Source organism: Muscardinus avellanarius (genome assembly GCF_963383645.1).
Source record: "Muscardinus avellanarius genome assembly, chromosome: 4".
Classification (NCBI taxonomy): Eukaryota; Metazoa; Chordata; class Mammalia; order Rodentia; family Gliridae; genus Muscardinus; species Muscardinus avellanarius.
In genome coordinates, this window is record NC_137789.1 from 73,434,994 (window position 1) to 73,457,717 (window position 22,724).

Here is a 22,724-nt window from a genome sequence, read left to right on the forward strand (position 1 = left end):
CTGTTTATTGACTGAATTTTTTGTTTTTTATACTTTTATTGGTGAGCTATAGTTTCACAACATAGTGTAGTTCCTAATGAAAGTGACGTACATGCACATAGCACTTGGTGGGCTTTCCAAACTCAGCTCCCTCTCCGCTCCCCCTTCCCCACACATGATACTGAGATTGGCATTGGTATTCTCAAACATTTACATAATGTCAATGGAAGTGTCTCTTCATAAATCTCCCTCTCCCACCCATCCCCTAGACCACCTCTGGCTCTACTGGGGTTTCTCTTCCATTATTTAAAGTATCTTTTGTATCCTAACTACTCCCTGGCTTCCACATATGATAGAAAACAGATAACCTTTCAATTTCTTTGACTGGATAATCTCATTTAACATAATGTGCTCTAAGTTCATTTATTTTTTCTTCAAATAACATAATTTTGTTCTTTATTGCAGAGTAGAATTCCATTGCGTGCTTATCCCATAATTTTATAATTCATTTTATCTGTGGATAGACATTTTCCATAATTTGTCCAAAAATTTAAAAGATGTTTCTGACCAGAGTATATTTAAATCTGGTAGAAAAGACTACAGATCAATAACCATGGACCAGTCATGGTATGATTTGCCTCTGAGGATGAGGTCATAGTCATTTTTACATCTTGTGCATGTATAGTCAATAGTTGATAGTCAATGTTTATTGACCGTTTAGCCTTCTGAGATTCATGAGTACTGATTCATTAACTCTCCCCAATAAGTAACACAGGAGACATCATATATCATTGTTTTACAGCTCAGGAGAGATTAAGCCATATTCCTGGGGTAAACAACAAGAAAGTTGTGGGATGTGACTGGTGCCAGAACATTTCATCTCCAGAGCCTGGGCTCTGCATGGATGCTCCTCCAGTGACGAATGCCAGCTACAAGCTTGCATTTTACTGTCTCTTTAAAAATACTGGATATAATAACTTGTATTTTTATTTTTAGCTACCTTTATATATAAAACTATCCTCATTCTTTTGTTCATTTCTTTTTGTTTTCTTGGTTGGTGCTGGGATTGAACCCAGGACCTGGCACTTACCAAATACTCCCTGTTTCAATTGCAATTTGTGGAATATCTATTGAATATTTATTCTTCATGTTATTTTTATTTATTTGTTATCAAAAGAAATGTGTTTTGTGGTCTTTGACCTCTATTGAGACAGTTGGGTGATTTTCCTATTTTAAGAACTGTTTATATTAAATTTTTTCTAATGTTAATTTTTATTATAATTTTAGATATATACGTTTTTCTTGTAATTTTATTAAGAAAAAATTGTTCTAATAGTAAAAAAAAGTCGTAGCCATTGAAATTTTAATTTTTAAAATTTTTTATAAAACCTAAAGAAAAAACAAATTTCCTTTAGAATCATGCCATTCAGAGATAATGATCCTTCCCAATTTGAGCTACTATCATATAGGCTTTGTTCAATGTTTGAAAATGATATTTTAAAATATATATCATATTGTTTAAAATATATGACATAAGATGCACAGTTTAAAACACTGTGCATCTTTTCATTTCTTCAAACTTTCATGTATATGACTTTATTTCCATTTATAAAATTTGTAGTTAAAATAAAATTCATACTCATTGTAAAGTATTCAAAAAATTAAAAAATGCTCCTGCTCATAACATTGGAAGATCTTATTTTCAGTTTATTGTGTAGTTGTAATATCTTTTTCTACATATATATAAGCATATATACATGTGTGGCACACTGTTGTTTTAACCAAGCCTCTATGTTTAAATATTTGTATCATTTCCAGCTTTTCACTATTGTATTGAAGCCCAAAGATATGAGTGGTGGGTATAGACAAGGACATTAACTTTCAGTAGTCCTCAAAAAGAAACAGTAATGGATCACATCTTTTACAACATATTAACAATATGATTTCCAATTGGCTTTATGGAGAAACTTCCATGTATTACAGTTTTATCTCACTATGACAATTTTTTTACATAAGACTTTAAAGATAAAGGAATTTAAAGAAAATAAAAAATCCCCACAGTTCTCAATACCAAAGATAGTCATAGTTATCATTTTAATGCAAATTCATTCATAATTTTTTCTTCTTATAAAAATCCCACATTTTACGCCAGGCATGGTGGTGCACGCTTATAAGCCCTGTGCTTGGGAGGCAGAGACAGGAGGATCGCGCAGGTTCGAAGCCAGCCATGTGCGCTGGCTTAGGAGACCCTGTTTCCAAAATAAAAAAATGTAAAAATAAGTCTGGGAGTGTAGCCCAGAGGTAGAAGGGTTTCCAGGAACCCCAGTACCACCAAAAAAAAAAAAAAAACCCACATTTTACATAATACTATGGTATATTCAAGATTGAAAAAAAATGCTTGCATGACCAGATATTTAACTCAGAGTTTTTGTTTTTCTACATCCTACTTCATGGTGGTTTCAGAATGCCCTGACCCCATCCCTTTGGTACTAATATCAAAGTCTGTTATGGATTACAATCATTAATATGCTTCAAAAAGTTCAGAATAGTTTCCATTATTTGAGGCTAAGAAAGTTAAATGACATTCTGTAAAATGAGGGATTCTATATTATTTTCCAAAATTACATTTTAACTTTCTTAACTCAATTAGTTGAATAACCTTTACCTTTGTCCTTTTCACTCATAATTTTCTGTTAAATAATTGCTTTTTTCTAAGCCATATTCTTCTTTTAATCTACACATATGATTTTTACTGGCAAAACCTTCATCAATTCAACAAATATTTACTGAACAGCTATTATAAGCCAGTTGTAGTACTGCTTAAAGATTACACATATGGATTAAAAACAATGTGACAAAGTAACCTGTTTTATGTAACATGGCCAGAGAAAATTTCTCTGAAAAAGAATTAGATGAGCTGAAAACTGAATAAGAGAAGGGTAGGAGCTATGTGATCATTTCGAGAAAGATGATTCCTATCAGAGGACAAAACAAATGCAAACCCCCGGGCTGACAGCAGGACCTGCACTTGAGTGTGATCAAGTGCAAAGAAACCAAGACGAAAAGAACTGAGCAACTGGGAGGAAGAAACAGGAGGGGAGGAGGGATGTGCCTGACCTCTGGAAAGACCTGGGCTTTTATGCTGATGAAGGTAAGAAGACCTGAGAAGTTTTTGAGCAAGGGAGAGAAATTCACATTTCTGGCTATTGTTTTCAGATTAGACTATCAGGGGGCAGGCTGTCAGTAGCAGACAAGGGGAGCAGAAGCTAGGATATTAATAGAGAGAATGATGCAATCGTAACAGGTGAGGAATTTCCAGCATATGTCAGAAATAGCTAACACTGGCAAATTATGGCTATTAGCTGGAGTCCCTATATTAGGGTCATAGCCTATCTGTTTTTGTATTTATTGATTCACTGAGGGATGGACACTGTGTTCAATAAATCCTCCTTGAATGAATTCCTGACCTGAAGTACATTTAGAGAAAAACAGGGCAAAGTCACAGTCTGCTAACCTCCAGGCCCAAGGTCTCAACTTTGGACCAATACCTGCATGGAGAAAAAGAGGGCTCCATTAAAGTAAAAAAGGGACTTAACTCCCAAGCACACTTGGTTGTGACTCACACATGAACTTTCTTGTGCAAGCATGACCCACGCAACACATACAGGTGTGGCATAACACACCCATGGTATCAAGGACAACACATACACCAGGCACAAGACTCAAAGCTCCGGCTTGACAGGCAACCAGCAGGCACAATGCCTGCTACCCAGATCTAATGCCTTGACAACTACTAGGAGTCCCTAGAAACCTGAGACTATAATTGTCAACATCTGAGACTAGAGCTGGTAGCTGCTTCTGCCCAGGAGCCTTGTCACTTTTCCATTTTGAACACAGATAATGCAGCCATGCTGTTGGTCCTCAGACAAGTCCTCACCTTTGGATCTGGTTAAGCCCTGGTTAAGATCAGGCCTGGAGACCTGGACCAGACTCACCAATGCCTAGGAACTGAGACCAAGACTCAGCTAACTGAGCTCCGTGATAAAGGGACTGCCAACCTGCTTTCTAGGTTGTACGCATCTCTCCCTCCCTTTCTCTTTCCCCAAATATCATGAGTTAGTGGGAAATACTATCATTTTGTGAAGTGTTACAAATAATTTCTTTTTGCTGTGACTACAATAATCCTTCATGAAAGGACTAAGAGTGTGCTCTGGTTGTTTTCTACAATCTAACTCAACTCAGAACAGCTCATCTCTATGTTTGGACCTTTTTCCTCAGAGAAGCTGTTCCATGGAGCTGCCTTTTTATCTGGTCCTTAGGGATTTCCTTACATTCCTCTTGGAATGACTTTCCTATGAACAACTTTCTATCCCTTTAAAACCTGTGAATATTATATCACCCATTGGCTTATTCAGCAAGTTTTTTTTTTTACTTTTTTGCTTTTATTGGTGCATTACAGCCGCATATCATAATATAAGTAATGTTGACGATGATATACATGCACACAGAACATAATGCCCGTCCCACCCCCCTTTTTCCCTCCCTCCCAGTGCCAAATATCCAGGTGGACAATGGTATATTCACTTGTGTACACATAGTCAATGGTATTATTTCCACTAGTGAACCTCAATCTTCCTCCAGATAATGGAAGGGAACCTCAGTGAGCGGGTATTTTTTGAAGCCTAGTATATGCTGGGCAAATTTTCAGCCTCTTGTACCAGACCAGTAAGTAAAATAGACAAAAATACCTGCCCTTATGGAGATTTCATTCTAGCAGGGGAAGAGAAAAAATACAGTAAGCAAAATAATAATAATAATAATAATATTATTATTATTATTATTATTATTATTATTTAAATTGTAGTTTGGGAAGAGGTGACAAGCAACATTTTCACTAACATTTGCTCATTCACTGAAATAAACAATAAGCACAAAATAATTAAATGTTATGGTATGACAGAAGTTGAGAAATAATATTTTTACTAAAATTCTTTAATTCTTAAAACAGATATTGCGTGTTTCTTCTCACTGTTTCTTTGCAATCCATCTTTTAAAATTGAATGTGATGATGACTTTCTAGCACAACAGGGAAATACTTTTACTAGTTGTAAGAATTATAACATCATATATTTGAGCAGCATTTTGAGATTTAAAGTACATTAAATTTAAAAAGATACTAATTTGACCTCATAACACTGCTGTGGGTTGATACAATGTTCTGACTATATAGACAGAAATCTGGAGACAAATTCATAATGACAGAAGCAGAAACATCATCTAGATTCCTAGGAAAAAACTTTCCTAAACATTTTACCCTCTAGTGATTTTTAATATGAATGTTTTCTTAGTCTTGGGTCATTCTTGCCTGAATGCTTGCAGCATACATTGCCAATAAACTGTGTGGTAAGGACATATTAACATGGATTTAAATAAAAGTAAACAATGTTTATAAAGCAGTGTATTATTCAGTACTACCTATAAACATTGGATCAGTAATCTCAAGGTTCATAAGGCCCTGTCTACACACTGAGATTTTCTGTCTTTTATATGTGCATAAAATTTTTTATCATAAGCCTTTCTATTTATAGATTGATTCTGGGGTCATTTAAATCTCATTATGATCTCAAAATAATGAGGCAGAATGTGGGGGAAAAAAGGCCAGAATGGACGAATTTTGCATAGGGGATGAGAAGGCAATAGATTCAGTTTTTGTTATTTTTCCCCCTACAATTATAAGAGAAGCTCTTGAAAGGTGGTTCGCTTTCTGTGGCTCACCTGCACAGTCACACCCTAGATCTCCCCAGAAAGTCAGGTAACTTTCTCCTGGAGAAGAAGGAACTAATTCAGGATCTGAAGTCAACCATTTTTACGTAATTAAATGATAACTGAAAGGCACCCTTTTCTGCAGGATCCCTCCTATTTTAAAGTTGGTTCTTGGTTGGTTGCCCTTCTATTCAATACAGAGCTATGTGTCCTAAGCATGCCCCATGTGGTAATCTAAATGAGTCTTTACTTATAAACTAATATGATGGGGGCGATTTTTCCACTGGTTTGAAGAACAAAGAATAAATTGCTAACCCTTCACTTTCACTTTTCACAGAAAGATTATATAATGCTTTTTGTGAATGAACCCAAATTGCTCCAATCTCTTTAGGTTTCCAACACAGAACCTATTCAAGGAGAGCATCAAGAAGTGACAGTCATGGTGCAACGTGTCCAAGAGAAGACAAAGACTCAGCCTCCTTCTGACCCCACTATGGTCTCTAGCACAACCCGGAGCACTCTAAATGCTCACAAATCTCTCTTCAGATTGCAATCCCATCCTAGTGGGTCATTTATTGCAGTAATTACCCTATCTCTTCCTACTGCGATATTATAGGAAAATACTTAGCTTTCCAATAGTCACATTTTCCATGCTGTATTTTATCATAAGACGAATTAATATTTTTGGCTAGTGTCTTTTTATTTAAAAAGCAAAATAACTACTTGAAAAAAAGCATTATAGAAGATCATTTATTTACAAAAAGATCTAAACATACTGTGTCAATGCCCTAGCATACATAATGTAGAACCGAGTGCCGTGATTCATACAAAGCTTTTGTTAGCCTTGATGTTATCCACCAAATAATATGCATTTTTGATATCTTCTATTGAAATGTATTGCACGGTTTCATATGATAGCAGTGGGAAATGACTCGGAAACACAGCAAAAGTACAAAACTTTAGAACAACAACTTACAATGTTTAATGAACTATAAACTGCTTCTTCTGTTTAAATGTGTAGGAGTAATGCAATGACAGAGAACAGCAGAAAAGGAATAGAAATCTGCAGTTTATAGTTAGGGGTATTAGGGGGATTAAAATGAATCTAGAGAGCAGCTACTACACATGAGCTGCTCATTATACCTAATTCAGAGCACTTACTGGAGGTATGTCTACACTGGCCCTTTAAGAGGAAATACATCCACGCATATTTCTGTCTGCCTGGTGTCAGCGCGGAGGCAAAGGAAATGCATTACACACAGAGAACGCTTTCTATTATGTGCAATAACATCTATATTATACATCCTGGTGATGGGCATTATTGTGGTGTCACTGCTACGGTGCTCCGCAGTAGCACTCTGGGAAAACGAACTGTTTCTGAGGACCTTAAACGAAAAACTGCTCAGTGGGGAACATAATGTGCATGGCTGCATTCATGCCCCTCCCAAGTGAATCTGATTTGTCAATAAAGCAGCATCTTGTCTCACGTAGCTATGTCCAAGATTCAGTCTATTCTATTTGTGTATTTACGAGATTTGGAGCAACTCAATTTATTACAAATGAGTTTTCCTGTGGGTATAGTCAGCTCCTTGGTGTTAATTATACTGTGCCCTGGAGTCCAGGAAGAGCCATGCATGAAGAAGGAGAGAAAGGCTTTGCCAGAAACACGTCACCTTGCCGTGTCCATAATTCACAGCATCCATAATCACACAAAACCAAACAACAATATAAATACAAGCATGTTGCTCCACAAGAATCATGAGCAGTCTTTGTTCATAGCCCAGTTCTCAGCTGTCTTGAAATAACTTCTTCATTATGCTCAGCTATAGCACAGAATTCTAAAAATGGCAGTGGCAACACCCTTTAGTATAGATGCATTCAAGGAAAGTACAGTGAATTCTTTTTTGTACTGAGGATTGAACTCAGAGGCACTCTAACTCCAAGTTATACCCATTTTTATTTTTTATTTGGAAATAGGCCTCTCTAATTTGCTGAGGCTGGCTTTGAAGCTGTGATCCTTTTGTCTCAGCCTCACAAGTACTAGGATTACAAGCTTTCACCACCATACCTGGCTTAGATGACTATTTTCATATCAAAGATCCTCCTTCTCCAAGTACTTTGGCACACTCTTAAAATTCTAGTGCTATCCTAATACTTGAGAGGCTGAGACAGGTTTAAGATCAGCCTCAGCAATTTAGAAAGTCCATCAGCAACTTAGTAAGACCTTATTTCCAAATTTAAAAAGAGAAAAGAATTAGGTGTGTAGCTCAGAGATGGAATATCCCTGGGTTCAAATGTCACTACCAAAAAAAAAAAAAAATAATAAAATAAAATAAAACACCAAACAAACAAAAAACAAAAACAAATACCCTTCCTTGAACACTAGTGAGTTTTCTAAGTAAAGCCTTTTTGTTTGAAAGAGACAGGTTTGAGAACTGGTAAATCTTGGCATACATCTCATTCATTACTGACAAGCTAGATGGCATCCAATATTGACTCAGCACCTATAAATCTTGGCTTTCTCTTTTGCAGAATAATGCAGATTATGTTTTCTAATTCCAAGGTTTTTAATAGATACAGTAGAATACATATTTTATTTGGCTCAATGTGTTGTAATATTTCTTCTCAGCCATGGCTTCAGAGGGGTAATGCATTTTTGCTGTCTTTATTGTTATTTGAGGCATAGAATGTTTCTCTTTTCCCAGAAAGAGAAATAAAATTCAATTGGGCATGGTTGCAAATGTCTGTAATCCTCATATTTGGGATATTGAGACAGGAGGATAGCAAGTTTGAATACAGAACAGCCTTAACAAGTAGCAAGACTCTCAGCAACCTAGTGAGACCCTGGTTCAAAATAAAATATAACATTGAAATTGGAAGTGATTTCTTGGATATGATTTCAATTGCACAGGCAACAAAAGGGTAAATTAACTCCCTAAAAAATAAAAAAATATTGTATATCCAAAGACAATGTAAACAGAGTTAAGAGTATGACCCATTTCTCCCTAACTCTCACATATTAGGGAAAGCATCTGATTTCTTATTTTTTGTGCCTGACTAATCTCACTTAGCATAATGTCCTCCAGTTCCATCCATTTCCCTGAAAATGATGTAATTGAGTTTTTTTTGATGGCTGAGTAAAATTCCATTGTGTACATATCCCACAGTTTTGTAATCCATTCGTCTGTTGATGGACATCTTGGCTGGTTCCATAGTTTGGCTATGGTGAATTGTGCAGCTATAAACATAGATACACATGGATTAGTTTGGTAGTTTGGTTTCTTTTCTTTTGGGTAGATACCCAACAGTGGTATTGCTGGATCAAATGGTAGATTTGTTCCCATTCCAATTTCAATGTTGTGAGGTTTTATGACCCAGATTTTCTTCTAAAAGCTTATAGTATTAAGATTTATATTTAGGTCTTTTATCTATTTTGAGTTAATATTTGTATATGTGTTAGGTAACGGTCCAATTTTATTCTTTTTCATTTATTATTATTTTTCAACAATATTTGGTTAAAAGACTAGTATTTCCTCCACCAAAACTTCATGGAAACCTTGTCAAAAATAACTTGACAATGTATGGAAGAATTTATCTCTAGGCTTTTATTTAGCTCCAATGGTTTATATATCTGCCTTTAGAACAGTACTACACTGTTTCAATTATTGTAGCTTTATATGGTTTGAAATCAGAAAATATACATCTTCTAGCTTTGTTCTTCTTTGAGATTGTTTTGGGTATCTAGAGTCCATATTCCATATCAGGATAGATTTTTTCTGAAAAATAAATAAATAAATGTATGATAGTTTTACCTAAAAAAAAAAAGAAAAAAATATTCTCTGGTAAGAAAGAAAGCAAAAAGAAATATTGAAATGTTATCTTTAAGTCATCAAGAGTTTGGTACCAGACAAATGAAACTGTTATGTGAGATTATCAATGTTAATATTGTATAAATTGCTATAATACTAGATGTCAACTACTAAGCCAAGCATGGGAAGGAGGGATGGGGAGGGAATGGGGTGGGGATTGGGTAGGGGCTAACTGGGCGATATGTGCATGTATGTCTACAAAAGTATTTTCTTTATACCACTATGATGTATGAATACATTGCACCAATAAAAAATAAATTAAAAAAAAATTAAGAATTTAGAAAAAAAAAATGTTAACACTAATAATTCCCAGACAAGAGTCTGAAGTATCCAATTATATAAGTAGGATATTTTTAGATTAAAACAAGATGTTGGGTTCTTTTTAAAAAAAAAATAAATAAAAAAAATAAAATATAAAATAAAATAAAATAAAATAGGGCTGGAGATAGATGCCCTTGAGTTCAATCCCCAGTCTAAAATAAGATAAAGAAAGAAAGTCAAAAAGGAAGGAAGGAAGAAAGGAAAAGAGAAGAAAGAAGAAAGAAAATTCTTTTATTAGTGTATGAGGAAGTAGACTTGACAAAACCGAATGACAAATGCAGTAACAGAATGCAAGACAGGACAATAAAAGGGCACACATGTTAGTAGCGCATGGTGGCACCCATCTCTAATTCCAGTACTTGAAAGGCCAAGACAGGAGAATTGCAGGTTTGAGGCCAACCTCAGCAATTTAGTGAGACTTTCTATAACTTAAAAAGAAAAAGAAAAAATAGAACTGGGGATGTAGCTCAGAGGCAGAATGCCTCTGAGTTCAATCCCTAGTACTAAAAACAAAAAAGAAGAGCATGTATTCTCTGTTGGATTTTTTTTTTTCAGAACTGGGGCTGAAATTCAGAGGCATTCTACCTACAAATTATGCCTCCATTTCTATTTTTTTATTCTTTACTTTGAAACAGAGTCTCACTAAATTGTGGAGGGCATCACCAAGTAGCTGAGGCTGGGCACAAACCTACAATCCTTCTTTCTCAGCCTCCCATGTACTGGGATTACAAGTGTGAGCCACCACACTGGCTCTTTTATTCACTTTATGTGTGAGATCAGATGCTCTTGTAGGAATGAGCCTTGTGCCCTGATATCTCAGTCAACACTCTCACTGCTGTAATCCAAAATGACTAACCACCACACAATGTAGTGAAAGGTAGATTTATTTGCTTAGAGTTTTTGGAGATTTACAAATTCAATCCATGCCAGGCCAGATCTACAAAGCTCTGGGCAGGGCAGTGGAAAGCAGAGTGAGAGATCAAGGGCTCTGCTCTCACATCATTGAAGCTTAAAGCTGAAAGATAGAGAGAGCAGGAAGAGGAGGAACCATATTATCCCCAAGGACACACACCTAATGACTCCTCCAAGCCTTGCTTCTAACATTGCTGCCTTATTTCTCTCATTCTAAATCTAAAACATTACACTGCACCCCTGACTTCACAGCCACCTCACAGTGAAAAATGCATTTAGTCCATCTCCAAGAGTTCCATAATCTTAACAGTTTTAGTATCACTCAAAAGCCTTAAGTCCAAAGTTTCCTTTGAGACTCAAGATAAACTCTTAGCTGTGAGCCCATTTAAATATAAAAAGAAAGTTATATACAAGTTATATAAATCCAATATATGATGGCACAGAGTAGCATTTGCATTCCCAAAAGTGAGGAACAGAACCACAAAAGCAAGAAATGGGACCAAAACCTTTGCAGAAATCCAGCAAAGAAAGCATTTAACCCTAGAGCTTTATTTCTGGTATACAAGGCACATGGTGGTGAGATTCAATCTCCAAGGGCCCTTGGCAGTCCTGCCTCTGTGACCTCATTTATTTCAGTGGGTATTGTTCTGTATCTTATAGCTTATCTCTATGGCTTATTGCTTGCAGTATTTTTGTGATCATTCCACATTTCTGGCATTTCTAAATCTCAGTAGTTTTTCTTGCAACCTTGATCTCACCCTCATTGCTATACAGATTGCTCCAATTGGGTCTTCTCACAAAGATTCCAACCCTGCCACACATTTTCTGGCTTCAAAATTGGTCACCAGTGGGAACGGTAGTCATGCCTTCTTTAATCACTGCCACTGATTAGTTTTTAATCACAGCCACTTGGCCCACCTTCATAATGACTGCTTCTAAGCCCACTTCTTGCTTACCCCTGGGCTTGCCTTCCTCTGTGCCACTATTGGGCCCACCTCTATCATGGCCATCACTGGCCCCACCTCTTTCATGACCCCTGTTGACCCTACATCCTTAGGACCACCACTGTCTCTTTCCATTTATCCATCTTAATTTATTCCACAAAATCATCTCTGGGCTCTAATTTTACACATGCCTTTCTGGCAAAATTATAAATCTATCAAGTTTTTTTGCTTTACTTTTTACTCCTAAAATTTGGTGTACAATTCAGTGAACATGAACATTAATATCCATAATGCAGTTTGGATACACTGCTGTTTTGAGAGTTTCTTTTCCAACTTAATCAGCTCATCAACTTTAAATTCAGCCTGACACAAAATTTTTGGACATGGGAACAATACTGATAAGTTCTTTGCCAGAATGTAATGTGTATGGCTTCCATTCTATTTTTCTATGAGGTCCTCTTCTTATTTTGAAATTTCCTGAGGAAAATCTCTATCATCTACTTTTCTGTCTGCATTCTGGCACTTCCAATGTCCTCTTACATACCAAGTACAAAGACTCACAATCCACACAGTCAGACTTAAAAATTTCAGTGACCCCACTCTTGGTAACAATTTCTGTCTCAGTCAACATTCTCACTCTTATAATCCAAAACAGCTGACCACAACTTGGAGAAAGATTGCTCTATTTGCTCACAATTTTTGTAGATTTAGAGTTCAGTCCATATTAGGCTAAGTCTGCAGAGCTCAGGTCATAGCAATAGGAAGCAGAGAGAACAAGAAAGAGTATAAGCATTCTGCTCTCATGGTATAGAGGCTGGAAATAGAGACAGAGAGCACAGATAGAAGATAAACCATATAGTCCCCAAGGCCACCGGCCCAGGGATCTTTCCTTAGCAACCAAGCTCTACTTCCAACGTTGTTACTTATTTCCATGAGGGTTAGGGGAACATTCTAAATCCAAACTATTATATATAGGTAATATTAAAAAGGTGTCCATAGATCCTCTAATAGCTCTGAAATTGACAATGATGGGAAGATTTTGAATCTTACAATCCTGTTCATCAACAAAAGCAGGTCAATACCACTTGGTTGTATTTTCTTTCACTAGCAGTCCCTTGGCTTTGCAACAATACTTTCCTTCATATCCTCTATGCTAGCTTCTATTTTCTTCCTTGGAAATAAATTCTCTTGAGTTTCTCATATAAATTATTATCCAATACAGGAAATTCGTGAAAGTAAAAGGACATATCACTGCTAATTACTCCAATACCACAAACATAAACCAGAAATATCTCCAACACAATGAGACACAAAGATGCTCAGAAGCTATGTATACAGATGGATCAACTAAATCTTTGCTTGTTTATGCACTATTTATGAACCTTGGGAAGAATGAGAATATTTTATTCCTTTTTGGGTTTAAAAATATTAAGTAATAAGAATTGTAAGCCAAAATATGATATAGAATCTAATCTACAGGCATATGCAGTTTGAAAGCAAAGGTATAGTTCTAGTAGCGAAAGCAGGAAGGAGGAAGAAGTATCTGAATTAGGTCTTGAGGTAGCCATAAATTTATAGTGAGATGGCTTTTAGATAAGAGTACTTCAACAAAGTAGTCAAAAAGTTTTCTTAGTCTCTTAGTCATATCCATCTCTGTTCAGCTTCCTTTGTTACAATTTTAAATATTCATTGATTTTCTCAAGGGCATTGTTGTCCCCAGTCAACTATCTTCATCCCAAAATAAATAATTATTTCTTATTTTAGAAGGAAAAAAGTGAGCTCTAAGTAGGAAAGCTTCTCTGTTTTATTCCTTTTTAAAATTTTGATTGGTGCATTGAAGTCATACATCTTAATGGGATAAAAGAGTTGTGTACACATCACCCAATTAGCCCTTACCCAATCCCCACTTCATTCCCTTCCCATCCTTCCTTCCCATGCTTGGCTTAATGATTGACTTTTATATGCTTGTTTAAGTACATCATGTGATTTAGAAAGTTTCCTTCTTCCCCCCTCTCATCTCTTCAGTTAAGTTACCTTATTTGCTCCTTTATAGGATCTCCTTCTTCATCTAGAGTGCCGCCTGTTACCCATGTCTCCTTAGCTTTCGCATATCAGGGAAAACATCTAATTTCTTCTTTTTTGTGACTGACTAATCTTACTTAGAATAATGTCCTCTAGTTCCATCCATTTCCCTGAAAATGATATAATTGTGTTTTACTTTATGGCTGAGTAAAATTCCATTGTGTACATATCCAAAAGTTTGTAATCCATTCATCTGTTGATGAATATCTTGGCTGGTTTCATAGTTTGGCAATGGCGAATTGTGCAGCTATGAACATAGATACACATGCATTAGTTTGGTAGTTTGGTTTCCATTCTTTTGGGTAGATACCCAGAAGTGGAATTGCTGAATCAAATGATAAGTTCGTTCCCATTCTTCTGAGGATATGCCATACTGTTTTCCAAAGTGTTTGCACTAATTTGCAATCTCACCAAAAATGTTTTAGAGTTCCCACTTCTCCCCATCCTCACCAACAACAATTTGTTGTTGTTTGTGTTTTGAATGATTGTCATTCTAGTTGGAGTTAGGTGAAATCTCAAGGTAGTTTTGATTTTCATCTCTCTGGTTTCCAATAATGTAGATCAGTTTTTCATGCATTTATTGGACATTTGAATTAATTTTTCATGAAGTATCTATTTAGTTTACTTGTGCATATTTTGATTGGGTTATTTGTTTTCTTAGTGCTGAGTTTCTTAAGTTCTCTGTATATTCTAGCTATTAGTCCTCTCTCAGAGGAGTAGGTGGCAAAAATCTTCTCCCATTCTCCATTTTCTTGGCTCTTGATTGAGGTTCTTGACAGTTTCCTTTGCTTTATAGCAGCTCTTCAGTTTCATGCAATCCCACATATTTATTTGCCTTTAATTTTCATGTGCCTGCAGAATCTTGTTGAGAAAGTTTTTATCTGTGCCTATGTGTTGCAGTGTTGTACCTCTGCCCTCTTCCAGGAGCCTCAAGGTCTCTGGTCTAATTTTTAAGTCTTTCAAGCATCTTGAATTGACTCTTGTGAAGGGTGAGAAAGTGGGATTTATTTCCATTTTTCTGCATATGGTTAGCCAGTTTTGCCAACACCATTTGTTGAACAGACTATCTTTCTTCCAGTGTATGTTTTTGGCCCCTTTGTCAAAAAATCAATTGACTGTGTGTGGATTTGTTTCTGAGACTTCTGCTCCATTGATCTATGTATCTGTTTTTGTGCCAGTACCATGCTGTTTTTTATTAAAATGGCTTTTTAGTATATTGTGATTCCTCCTGCATGGGTTTTGTTGCTGAGAACTACTTTGGCTATTCTAGTTTTTTGTTGTTCCAAATGAATTTAACGACTGATTTTTCTATGTCTGTGAGGTAGACAGGATAAATATCATCAAAATGGCCATACTTCCAAAAGTGATCTACAGATTCAATGCAATACCCATTAAATTACTGATATCATTCCTCATAGACATATAAAAATCTATTTTCTTCTTAATTGCAGTAATCTCCCCTTATCTGTGGGCTATATATGTCAAGACCCATGGTAGATATCCAAAACCTCAGAAAGCAGAAAACTATCTATACACTATGTTTTTTCCTATACATATATGCCTACAGAAATAATATTTAATTTATAAATTAGGTAAAGTAAAATAAATGATAATAAAATAGTTGTAAAGATATAATAATACATTATTTAAAATTTATGAAATGTTTACCTCTGAATGTTCTATTCATCACTTTTTAACTGAAATTGACTGCAAGTAGCTGAAAACGTAGAAAGCAAAATCATAAATAAAGGGCACTGTTCTTCATAGGTATATGCTCAGGCTTATCTCCTCTTAAGTTCCATAGGAAAAAGTGTCTCTAGTTTCTGACTTCCCCTTGGGCTTTTATACTTACCTTCATATATTTTTTCAGCTTTAACATATCATTTATTTCCCTTGTTCCTCTTTACTAGTCTCTTCTGAGTCTTTCTCTACTATCTATAAACATTCCTAAGTATCTCTTCACTCACAAATACATATAGTCCTCCACTGCCCATGAGCATTCTCTAATTGATGGCCTATATCCTATTTTTCTTCATGGATATACTCCTTAAAGGATATTCCTAGCCAGGCATGGTGTCTCATTCCTGTAATACAAGTGCAATGGAAGCTGAAGCAGAAGAATACAGGTTTGAAACCAACATTAGCAACTTAGTGAGACCCCTAGCAACTTAGTGAGACTCAGTTTAACAATAAAAATTAAAACAGGACTGGGGATATAGAATGTATCTGAATTCAATCCCCACTAACAACAACAAAAAAAGAATATACCTTAGTGAGCCAGGCTGGGGGTATGTCTCAGAGTGAGAATGCTCCTGGGTTTAATCACTATTACACACACACACACACACACACACACACACACACACACCTTAGTAGATTTCCATATTCCTTCTACATTTTACTCCACACATCCTGTTTACATTGTCACCACACCAGAGAAATTTTCTAGAAAAATATCTCTAATGAATATCCAATATCTAAATCTAAGCAGATTTCCATGTGTTATTTTTTTCTTTCATATATTTATGGTGCTAGAGATTGAATCCCGGGGTGTTCTACCACTGAGCGACATCCTCAGGCCTATTTTTTTAATTTTGAAATAGGGTCTTGCTAAATTTCTGAGGCTGGGTTCAAACCTGTGATCTTCATGTCTTAGCTTTCTTCATACTGTAATTATAAACCATGCCTGCCTTCATATGTTCTTAATTACTATTTGGTACTCCCCACCATGGCTCAGCCCTCTTGACATCCATTTCATGTGTTTCTCCATCACTCTCAATCTCTCTTCAGTATTTCTCTTCAGTCTTTACATCTCCTGTGTGTGCTCATATCTTGATGTTCTTTATTGACTTGTCTTTATCCTCATCTCACCTCATTCTACACACTTTCTGATCAATTTTATTTCCTTCTTTAATAGCATATTTTGCTAAGTCCAAAAGAAGCACCCACAGCTCAGAAAACCTGTCTTCACCTGTTGCTAGTATCTCTCCACCAGGATATCCAGAGGCAACTCAGTTGCAAAGTAGATACCTCCAGAATCTCTCTTCCAGTAAATGACATCAACTTCCATACTGCCAGTTTAGCTAGATCTAGGAGATAATCGCTCACACTTTCCCAATACCTTCTCAAAGAATTTAATTCAGCCTGCAGACACTCTTGTATCTGCCAACCTCAAACCTACCCTGTAGTCCTTTCCAAAGGTTTAAAATTTTTTTAAATATAGTTTTAAAATACCATAATGTCTTGCCTTTATTCTTGCAGTAAATGCTATGATAAGATAGATTATCATTCTTGGACTCATCTCCCACATATTCTCAGCGACCACCTTAGAATTTCCCTGCTTAAATATCTTGCTTATAGAAAAATAATCTCTTTTTTGTGACACTGGGGATGGAAACCAGAGACATTCTACCTATGAGCTATACCCCAGCCCTGTTTTTCATTATTTATTTTGAAAAAGGGTCTCACTACATTTCAGGGCCTAAGTAGCTGAGGCTGGATATGAACCATGACCCTCCTGTTTCAGCCTCCCAAGTTCTGGGATTACAAGCATGTGCCACCACGCCCAGCTGAAAAAGTATCTCTTAAATCCCGGATTTATTAGGTTCCTGATTCTATGTGACAAATTACCTTGAATATATTGCCTTTAAACAGAAGAAATTTATTCCTCAAGTTTCTGAAGGCTAGAAGTCATCAAGGCCACACTCTGTCAGAAGGCTTTAAGGAAGGATCCTACCCTGCCCTTCTTTCAGACTTCCAGGGGTCCAGGTGATTTCTGACTTGTGGCTACATTTTTCTGGTTTCTACCTCCACATTCACATGGCCTTCTCCACTTCTGTCTGTCCAGTCTCCTATGTCTGTTTTTTTTTTTTTTTTTTTTTTTTTTTTTTTTTTTTTTGGTGGTGGTGCTGGGGCTCCTGGAAACCCTTTACCTCCAGGTTATACTCCCTGAAACCTATTTTTTTATATTTTTATTTGGAAACAGGGTCTCTTAAGCCAGCAAGGTTGGCTTCGAACCTGCGCAATCCTCCTGTCTCCACCTCCCAAGCACGGGAATTACAAGCGTGTGCCACCACGCCCAGCTATGTCTGTTTTTTATAAGGTATTTGTCATGAATTTATGAGGTCATTTGTTACTGGACTTAGATAATCCACTTAGATAATCCAAAATGACCTCTTCATATCAATATCCTTAATTTAATTATATCTCCATATATCTTCTTTATTTTCAATATTATCACATGTTCTGAGAATTAGGAAGACCTAACTCTTTGGGAGCCATCATTTAACCAATCACATCTACTTATGAAATTTTTCAAATATATTGATGGAGCATCAAAAGCCCTTCATCTAAATCTGGAATCAGTTCTTCCACAGAATCCCTTAGACAATGTGCTCAGCCATGCCAAACTGCCAGTCATTTTCTGAGTGCCACTTCCCACTTGCCCCTCAGGACCCTGGTGCAGTGCTTCATCTGCCAAGCAGTCCCTTCACCGTCTTTCTGCTTGCCAAATGCAAGCATCTTTTAGTTAGCAGTATAAACAATGCCTTGTTTGAGCCTGCCTCACATCACATTATATTTGAGCCCTTTCTCCAGCTCAACATCATCTTAATATGATAATATTTCATTTATGATGATATTTGTCCTTTTCCACTTGCAATCCTGTCCTCTCCCCTCATACTACACTATTTTTTGTTCTACTTTATTTTCTTTTTCTCTTTTTTGGTGGTGATATAGTGATTGAATACAGAAATATCTGTCCCTGAGCCATACTGCTAGCTATATTTAATTTTTATTGGAAACAGGGTTTTACTAGGTTGCTGAGAAACTTGCTAAGTTTGCTGAGGTTAGCCTTGACCCCAAGGTCCTTTTGTCTCAGCTTTCCAAGTATTAGGATTACAGGTGTGCTCCATCATGCCCAGATTTGTTTCCCTTTTTAAATTTACATCTCATGAAGTTTACATCTCCAAACTCTGGAAAGGCACATGACATAGAGTAGTTTTAAATAACGATGGCTGAATAACATTGACAACTGAATACCTAGTACACACTAATTACCATGTAGAAAATTCTAATATGAGATATTTGTTGAAATCCTAGAGACAAGATTATAAGAAAATTACTCCTAGTCTAACTGAAAAGGAAAAATAGGACTTGGAACACTAAAATATCTTTGCAGAGACATAAAGAAAGAAAACAGTTGAGAAAGTCAGTGTTTCAATCAAACCTTCTCCAATTTATTATGGTGCTATTGTCAATGAAAGACTTAATTACCTAAATATTATTGTCAAAAATTGTGTGAGGCAATAGTCATGGGATGAGCCTCAGTGTCCATCAACAGAGAAATAGATAAAGAAAATATGGTATATATTTCAACAAGTTTTATTCAGCCATAAAGAAGTATAAAGTTATATAATTTGCAAGAAAATGAATGAAATTGGAGACCATAAATTTTGAGTGAAAGAAGCCTGATTCAGAAAGAAATATCATTATGTTTTCTCTCATTTGTGGATGCTTAAAGGGAGGCAGAGAAAACTGATTATATATATATATATATATATATATATATATATATTTTTTTTTTTTTTTTCAGTACTGGGATAGAACCCAAGGGCTTTCTACCTCCGAACTACATCCCTAGTCCTATTTTTTTATTCTTTATTTTGAAACAGGGTCTCACTGAGTTGCAAAGGACCTCACTAAGTAGTTGAGGCTGTGCACTAACCACGATCCTTCTGTCTCAGCCTCCCAAATGCTGGGATTACAAGTGTGCACCACCACGCCCAGCTATATTTTTAAGTATGCACAAATAGACCAAAACAAATCCTATCATTTTAATATAATGAATATATACCCATAAAAGTAGTAAAATATATGTGAGAAATTGAAGCTTGTCGAGTAGGCTTTCAACACTACAGAAACCTAAACTATAAATAGAAAATTTATTTATTAAAATTATTTTATGGCTTACTTTCTATATGCCAGGTATGATTCTAACACCAAAGGTATAGCTGAGAATAACTGAGTGCAAGTCCCTGCTCTTACAGAGTTTACATCTTCGGGAGAGAGTAGAATGAAATAAATAAACAGACCATGAGTTGGATATGGTGGTGTATGCTTGTAATCCTAGTACTTGGGAGGCTGAGACAGGAGGATCGTGGGTTCTTGGCCAGCCTCAGCTACTTGGTGAGAATCTCAGCAACTTAGTGACACACTGTTTCAAAATAAAGAATTAAAACTAGATTTAAATGTATAGCTCAGAGTCCGAAACTGCTAGGGCTCCTTCCCCAGTACAATAAAATAAAATAGACCTCAGATACTGGAAATTAATAAGAGGAAGAAGGTGAATGAAATTTGGAGGGCGTAGAGTGCTGTAGTGGCCTTCGTTTAGAAATCAAGGACTATTTGAGCCAAGAGCTGAATGGAGTCATAAAAATAAGCAGCCATGAGGCAAGCCAAGTAAAGGTCATTCTGGTCAGGAATGAAACATGCAAAGTCCTACCGTCTGATGTACTTAAACAAACATATCGAAGTCAACCACTAAGCCAAGCATGGGAAAGAGGGATTGGGAGGGAATGGGGTGGGGAGTGGGTAGGGGCTAACTAGGAGATGTGTGTATGTATGTCTGTACAAGTTATTTACCCCATTATGATGTATGAATACAATGCACCAACAAGAAAAATAAAAAAAATTCTTCCTCTATAAAATGTAATTTTTGAAATAAAAGACTGAAACAATGTCAAAGTCATTTGGAAGCTAAATACTATGACATTGTTAGTCTAAGAGACTTAGTTTTGGACGTTTTTGCATGTTTGATACCATGGGCAAGTCATCTTTTTATTTAGTCTGAATTTTTTGTGTGTACAAAGTAGAAACCACAATGTTTACACTACTTGTGAAAATTAAATATCTCATGCTAAATTTAGTGCTGAGGGTGTGTGAGGAGGGAAGAGGGAAATTCTCTAATGTACATGATGTACTTTAACAAACATATCAATGTACTAAGACAAACATGAAAAGGAGGTGGTGGAGAGAATGGGGTAGGAACTGAGTGAGGGCTAAATGGGTGATGTGTGCACGTATGTCTCCACCATCTTGGATCCCATTAAGATATATTAATACAATGCACCAATAAAAACTTAAAAAAAAGAAATCTCAGAGAATTCTGGGAAAACATGGAGGCCAGTGTGGATGGAAGGGAATAATCAGTGTGCTGAACATAAAAAATTCATGTCAGAGTGACTGATGGACCAGATCTTGTGGGTCATGTTAGCGACAGAAAAGATACAGGATTTCATTCTGAGATGGGAAGCTATCAGAGGCTTCTCAATAGAAGCACAATTATGATCTGACTTTGACATTTTTATATACCTTTATGGGTGCATTGTAATTATATATCATATGGTATATAATTATACCCGCTATCCCCTTCTTTCTTCTGTACATGTTAGTGAGATTGCAGTGATACCTTCATATGTGAATACAACATTATTTGAACTGTTTCCTTCCTCATTCCTCCTTTCCTCCTTCTTACATCCTTCCCTCAGTTCCTTTCCACAATTCTACTCACCTCTCTGTCTCTGAATTTATCTGAATGACTGAGATTTGAAAAGAGAATAGGAAAGGATGCAGGAGATATTCAGATAGTTAGGGTCAATAGTGATGAGGTCCATAGGAAGGTAGAAGGTGTCAGAATAATTAATGATATATATATATATATATATACCAAAACTAGAGCCCATAGAATATTCTGTGTGTTGTGATATAAGAAGTAGCATATTAAAGAGCTACCCTAAAGTATGAAGAGACTTGGACTGCACATGTTCTCTAAAGTAACAATAATGAAGGAGATGATCTGTGGTAAAGACCTAGCCTTGTGAAACTCCTCCATTTTTAGCAGCATTGTCAGATTGAAAAGCAATGCTGTGATCCATATATGTATTTGTAAACTTTCTAGTAGCTACATTAAAGTCAAAAGAGAAAGATGAAATTCATGCCTATTAGCATGCATACTGCTTATCTCAATATACTAAAATATAATTTCAGTATGCAATCAGTGTACAAATTATTATTGAGACATTTAACTCAAAATCCCTAAAATATTAACATTTCAACATGTTAATTAATGTAAAATATAGTCACATTCATTACTCGGTGGATTCCATGTTTGTGAATTCACCCACTAGCTAACATTTATTTGTGTCTCCAAAATCACTGCCCACAAGGTTTTCTGGTCACTTACAGATACGTGCAGAGCAGAGGAAAATTGAGTCACATGATGTGCTCATTCCTAGTTGCCATCAGACAAGGCAGGGCTCTGCCTTTCTGTTTCAGTTTTTTATGGCAAGTAAGTGTTTCCTTTGTGATCTCATTAATGTTCCTTATTTTTGCATTTTGTGCTTTTATTATGACTTCATTTTTTTTGTTGTTTTGGTACTGGAAACTGAACTCAGGAATATTGTACCTTCAAGCTATATCCCCTGCCTTTTTTACTCATTATTTTGAAACAGGTCTCACTAAATTGCTAAAGCTGAATTCTAACTGTGATCTTCCTATTTCAGCCTTCCAAGTATTGAGATTACAATCATCTGCCATCAAGAGTCTGGCTGGTGACTTTTCTATTTATAATAGTTCCAAGTAGAGTACAGAAGTACTGTCTACTGTTTGTTAGCATAAAAAGCTGTTATGTGGCTTCCAGAGAAAAAAAAAGTGTGTTAAATAAGCCTCCTGCAGGTGTGAGTTACAGTGCCATGGGCCATGGGTTCAATATCAATGAATCAATGATATATTAAATAAGGTGCTTTAAACAGGAACATACATAACATGAGGTTACGTATTGATCTGTTGATGAATT